Genomic DNA, 6,069 nt, shown 5'->3' on the forward strand with positions numbered 1-6,069 from the left:
CCCAGGGTTGTGGACTCCAGTTCTGTGGAGTTGCCACTGCTTTGCATGAAAACTTCAAGGCAGAACTTGTCCTGTTGTATTTTTTTGCCGTTCAAAGCATCGTCTGCTATTTCTGGGTATTAATTGCATCATTAGACAGTAACTCCCAAGAAGGGAAGATTCCACATGTATTTCCATTTTGCTTTCTTGCTGCTGCAGGTGAAACTGATTAACCTAGGAGCTAATGATGCTCCCTTCACCTATAGCCTTTTAACTGCAAACATGGGCTTCTGCTTCAAGTTTGCGCCCGAGGAGGACATCGTTGCACCAGGTGGGACCCAGACTGCTCAGATCTCTCTCAGTGCCACCATAGTGTGGAGGTTTGAGGAAGAAATCCAGTTCAGTGTGGCTGGATCTCCTATGTCTGCTATCCTGACTATCAAGTAAGGATGGTCAAAGCCAGGCACGCACCTGCACGTCCTCAGCACAAGAGAAAGGGGCGCTTCATGTGAGCGGTCCCAGCCCCTCCACGTGTGTGGGATTGGTGTCGAAAGCCAGACAACTCTTAGCGGTGGATCACACGGCTCATGCGTTAATGAAGAACGCAGCTAGCTGCGAGAATTAATGTGAATTGCAGGACACATTGATCATCCACTCTTTGAATGCACTTGCGGCCCTGGGTTCCTCCCGGGGCTACGCCCGTCTGAACATTCCTTGACGATCAGTCGCCGTCCGGGGGCCACCACGGTGGTGCGGCAGGAGTCGCCTCGCAGGCCAGTTGACTGTGGTCAGCAGCGGAGACGATGCTGGCTCGCTGGTGCCCGGAGGGAAGGCGGTCAGGGGTTTGGCAAGGGATGCGTTTCCCTTGGTGGCCTCAATTTTTTCCCTGTGAGCCAGCCGGTGTCATCATCGTCATGGCCGTCATCGTCATTTTTGCCGCGCAGGGCCTTCATCCCCCTATATGCAGGCTCAGGGACTGATCCATAGCTCCCCACTCCTGGAGTGAGCCACTGGGGCAGAGTTTGTCCTTGCAGCACCCATGCCGCGGTATGGTGGTGGTGGCGGCAGCTGAGGAGAGTGAGAGACAGCATTGAAAACATCACCGTGGGCCGAGAGAACAGAGAGGGCAAGAGGGAGATGAGGTGCAGGCCTCACCCGTAGCCTCCCAGCAGTGCAGGCGGCTGTCTGCAGGTGAGTACCACGGGGGTACTGTGCTGTGCTGCCATGTGAGCGCCGGGGACAGGGGTTCTGACCCCCTCCTCCCTTCACCTGCCCTGCTCCTCTTCTGTCGTGTTGTCGGGGGGCAAATAGCACCATGGCTTTTCTCTCTCTCTCCACCAAGGCCATCATGTGCCGCCACTCAGCTGGTGCCCCATCAGGGCTGTCTCTGCCACACTCCCATTTTGGTTCTTGTCTCTGGGATGGGGCTCTCCGTCTCCGCTTCTCTCCCTCTGGCTTCGTTTTCCCCTGGCGCGTTGGAGCCAATGGGGAGGGAGGTGAGAGTATTAGGTGGGAGAAGCTGGCTGGCTGGCTGTTGGCCTGTTGGCATGCCACTTTTTTAGGAGCAGCATGGGCCGGGAGGTGTGGCCAAGCTTTGGCCTTGCAACCTCAGATCAGACATGGTGACCCGCTGAATTTAAGCAAATTAGTCAGCAAAGGAAAATAAACTAACGAGGATTCCATCAGTAATGGTGAGCAAAGAGGGAAAAGCCCAGGCCTGAATCTCCCCCCGCAGTGGGGCACGGGACATGTGACGTACAGAGGCCCCAATCCCCGGCGGTGCTCTCGGGGGACCCAAGTCCTTGTGATCGAGGCCGCAGCCCGCGGACGGTGTGAGGCAGGTAGCGGCCCCCCCGCATGCCGGGCCCAGGGCTTCTCGGAGTCAGGTATCTTGGGAATGCAGCCCAAACTGGATGGTAAACTTCATCTAAGGTTAAATACCGGCACGAGACCGATAGCCAACAAGTATCGTAAGGGAAAGTCGAAAAGAACTTTGAAGAGAGAGTTCAAAAGGGTGTGAAACTGTTAAGAGGTAAACAGGTGGGGCCTGCGCAGTCCGCCCGGAGGATTCAACCCGGCGAGTTTCAGTCATCTGGCGCAGGTTTGGCAGATCCTCAGCTCCGCCTCCCCTCCGTCGCCTGGGCGAACCCCGTCTGCACTGGCGCTGTGGCTGGGGGCGTCGCTTCTCCCCTCGAGGGTGGGCGACATCCTCACAGCACAGCGTTTCGCGCGGGGGTGCAGGGGCTGGGCCTGCTGGCCCCTGGCACTGCTGTCAACCGAGGGCGGACTGTCCTCAGTGCGCCCCGACCACGCGGCGCCGCTGGGCCGGGCTCATGGGCCGCGCTGGGCGCCCAGGGTCCGCGGCGATGTTGGCTACCCACCCGACCCATCTTGAAACACAGACCAAGGAGTCTAGCACATGCGCGAGTCAGGGGCCGTTGTCGAAAGCCCACGGCGCAATGAAGGTGAGGGACGGCACGCACCAGCTGAGGGGGGATCCCGGGGCGCGTGTCGCGCCTGGCAGCCCCGGGCGCACCACCAGCCCATCTCGCCCGCCACCCCCTCGCAGGGCCACAGAGGTGGAGCGTGAGCGTCCATGCTAGGACCCGAAAGATGGTGAACTATGCCTGGGCAGGGTGAAGCCAGAGGAAACTCTGGTGGAGGTCCGTAGCGGTCCTGACATGCAAATCGGTCGTCTGACCTGGGTCTAGGAGTGAAAGACTAATCGAACCATCTAGTAGCTGGTTCCCTCCGAAGTTTCCCTCAGGATATCTGGCACTCGGCAATGGGCAGTTTTACCTTGTAAAGCGAATGATTAGAGGCCTTGGAGCTGAAACTATCTCAACCTATTCTCAAACTTTCAATAGGTAAGGGGGCCGGCTCGCTGGCGTGGAAACGCGCCGTGGAATGCGAGTGCTCAGTGGGCCACTTTTGGTAAGCAGAACTGGTGCTGTGGGATGAACTGAACGCCAGGTTAAGGCGCCTGATGCCGACGCTCATCAGAGCCCAGAAAAGGTGTTGGTTGATCTAGACAGCAGGACGGTGGACATGGAAGTCGGCATCTGCTAAGGAGTGTGTAACAACTCACCTGCCAAATCAACTGGCCCTGAAAATGGATGGCACTGGAGCGTCGGGCCCATACCCAGCCGTCGCCGGCAGTGCAATGCCCGCGGGGGCTAGGCCGCGACGAGTAGGAGGGCCGCTGCGGTGCGCCTCGAAGCCTGGGGCACGGGCCCGGGTGGAGCCGCCGCAGGTGCAGATCTTGGTGGTAGTAGCAAATATTCAAATGAGAGCTTTGAAGGCCGAAGTGGAGCAGGGTTCCATGTGAACAGCAGTTGAACATGGGTCAGTCGGTCCTAAGCGATAGGCGAGCGCCGTTCCGAAAGGGCGGGCGATGGCCTCTGTTGTCCTCAGCTAATCGAAAGGGAGTCGGGTTCAGATCCCCGAATCCGGAGTGGCGGAGACAGGCGCTGCAAGGTGCCCAGTGCAGTGACGCAACCAATCCCGGAGAAGCCGGCGGGAGCCCCGGGGAGAGTTCTCTTTTCTTTGTGAAGGGCCAGGCGCCCTGGAATGGGTTTGCCCTGAGAGAGGGGCCCACTCCTTGGAAAGCGTCGCGGTTCCGGCGGCGTCCGGTGAGCTCTTGCTGGCTCGTGAAAATCCGGGGGAGAGGGTGTAAGTCTCACGCCGGGCCGTACCCATATCCGCAGCAGGTCTCCTAGGTGAACAGCCTCTGGCATGTTGGAACAATGTAGGTAAGGGAAGTCGGCAAGCCGGATCCGTAACTTCGGGATAAGGATTGGCTCTAAGGGCTGGGTCGGTCGGGCTGGGGCGTGAAGCGGGGCTGGGCGCGCAGCGCAGCTGGACGAGGCGCCGTGCGCAGGTGAGCGCGCTCTGTGTGGCCCGCCTGGGCACCAGGGCATGCGCGCGCGTGGCTGCGATTCTGGACGCGCGCCGGGCCCTTCCCGTGGATCGCCCCAGCTGTGACAGGCATGGCCTGCCACCCCCTCTGCTCGCCCTCCGCCTTGCCGCGGACAGCGCCCCAGTGGCGGCTGCCGTCGTCGCCGCACTGCCGCCCCCCAGTTCCTGCTGGTGGGGTCCCCACGGCACGCACGGCCTCCCGCAGTTCGTGTGGGGGAGGGTCCCCAGGCGGGTCCCTGGGCCGGTGCCCCACCTCAGCCGGCGCCTAGCAGCTGGCTTAGAACTGGTGCAGATGAGGGGAATCCGACTGTTTAATTAAAACAAAGCATCGTGAAGGCCCGTGGTGGGTGTTGATGCAATGTGATTTCTGCCCAGTGCTCTGAATGTCAAAGTGAAGAACTTCAATGAAGCGCGGGTAAACGGCGGGAGTAGCTATGACTCTCTTAAGAGATGAGGGCATAGTTACTAACTGGGCTTAGCCGCGGAAGTTGCACCTCCTCATGGTCCCGCCGGATACCAATGTGGTAACCAAGTCGACTTCTGCCCCAGTGTGAGTGAGGGCGTTTATCAGCCCTCCCTGTCGTTGGGCTCGCCACCCAATGATCGTTTCATGATCTGCTGAAACAAAAAGTTTGCTACAGTTTGTTCACTGTTGCACAGAGCCTTGTCCACGCGCGTTGCTGTTGGACAAATGTTGGCAGCTCGAGAGACGGTCGGCTACTAACTATTTCTACCCTCACTTGGATTTGTCATTTCATTACTTACTGGACTGACAAAATGGTGCAATCGCTGGCTTTGCGTTACGTCTCTACTGCCACTCAGACTGACCCATTAGATCTAATGGTCACTGTTGCCGAAATACCAGGGAAGAGGGATTCGAGGGAAGAGGGATTCGATCTCGTAAGTCTGGAGTTTGTTAACTTTGGAATTGCTAAAGGAGATGGTATACATCACACAGATGTTTGGGAGTTTTTGGGGCAACTCACTGAGCCTTCTGAGATCTCCCCTATGGGGCTGGCCCAGGAAGAGGCTGAGTGTAGAGGGAAGTATTGAAGAGCCTAAAACACCTGAGGCTGAGAGCAGGAGGGGAGATACTGAAGAGCCCAAAACACTCGAGGCTCCTCATGGGTCCAAAGCCATTGGTGCTACGCCAAACTCCGGTCGTGTTCATGCCGGGCAAACAGCCATCTTGTCCTCAATGTGAGACCTGGTTTACAAGGATGTTGGGGCTGATCGATCATCTTAAAAGGGTGCACGGGCAGAGAAAGATCATTTTCAGGTGTACAAAATGTGGTAAACAAAATCTAAAATACCACAGTATCTCGTGTCACATCCCGCGCTGCAAGGGTATGGTGTGCATGGCTCCCACAGGTGAATGGGTCTGTGAGGTGTGCCATCGAGAGTTTGCCACCAAGATTGGCCTGGGTCAGCACAAGAGGATAAGACATCCTCTTGTGCGGAATGTGGAGCGGATTGTCACTTCCCATCCCAAAGAGTCATCGGCCGAGGGGCCCACAAATGGGTATGGAGTGAAGAGGAAGAGGCTCTCCTGGTAAAACTGGTGGACAAGTATACCAGTAAAAGGAACATCAATCAACTCATAGCGGAGCATATTCCAACGAAAACGGCAAAGCAGATAAGCGATAAAAGACTCCTTCTAGCGAAAGGTCCCTCTGTAAAAGATCACGAAGGCCTAGTAGGTGCCATGGGGACTGAAAACCCACCCGAGTCTGCTAAATTGCCTAAAGAGGGACAGTTAAAGCTCCAATACCATGAGATGATCAAAGCGGGATTATCGGTTGGAAAGTTCACCGTGTATCGGGAGGCCTTTGAGAAAATTCTTGATGGGCAAGATCCAGGTTGTGTGGTGAATGACATATATAATGAGTTTTTCAGTATTCTGGGGGAGCCTAGCCAAAGTAAATCTATCTGTAAGGGTCGAAAGAAGCAGGCATCCCGTGGCCAAAAAGCATCCAAAACTACACCAAACTAGATGTGTAAGAGAGCTATCAAGAGGGGTAGATTCTTGTGATTTCCACTGTTGTTCAAGTCACATAGAAGGCGCCTCGTGCGTATCATCTTGGACAGCACGGAAGCCTTTCAGTGCCAGGTACCATCAAGCGTTGTCCACGACCACTTTAAGAGTAGATGGGATACATCTGGTACATTTGG

General features: G+C 56.6%; 1 non-coding gene and 1 pseudogene across 1 annotated transcript; both read left to right on the forward strand.

Moving 5' to 3' along the window:
* The first annotated feature begins 539 nt into the window (after positions 1–539).
* LOC141727458 (5.8S ribosomal RNA) lies at positions 540–692 on the forward strand. The gene has a single exon (XR_012578464.1). It is a non-coding gene; the product is annotated as a 5.8S ribosomal RNA (ribosomal RNA).
* An 890-nt stretch (positions 693–1,582) lies between these two features.
* LOC141727438 (28S ribosomal RNA) overlaps positions 1,583–6,069 on the forward strand; it is an 8,012-nt pseudogene continuing 3,525 nt past the window's right edge.

This window comes from Zonotrichia albicollis, unplaced genomic scaffold (genome assembly GCF_047830755.1).
Source record: "Zonotrichia albicollis isolate bZonAlb1 unplaced genomic scaffold, bZonAlb1.hap1 Scaffold_122, whole genome shotgun sequence".
Lineage (NCBI taxonomy): Eukaryota > Metazoa > Chordata > Aves > Passeriformes > Passerellidae > Zonotrichia > Zonotrichia albicollis.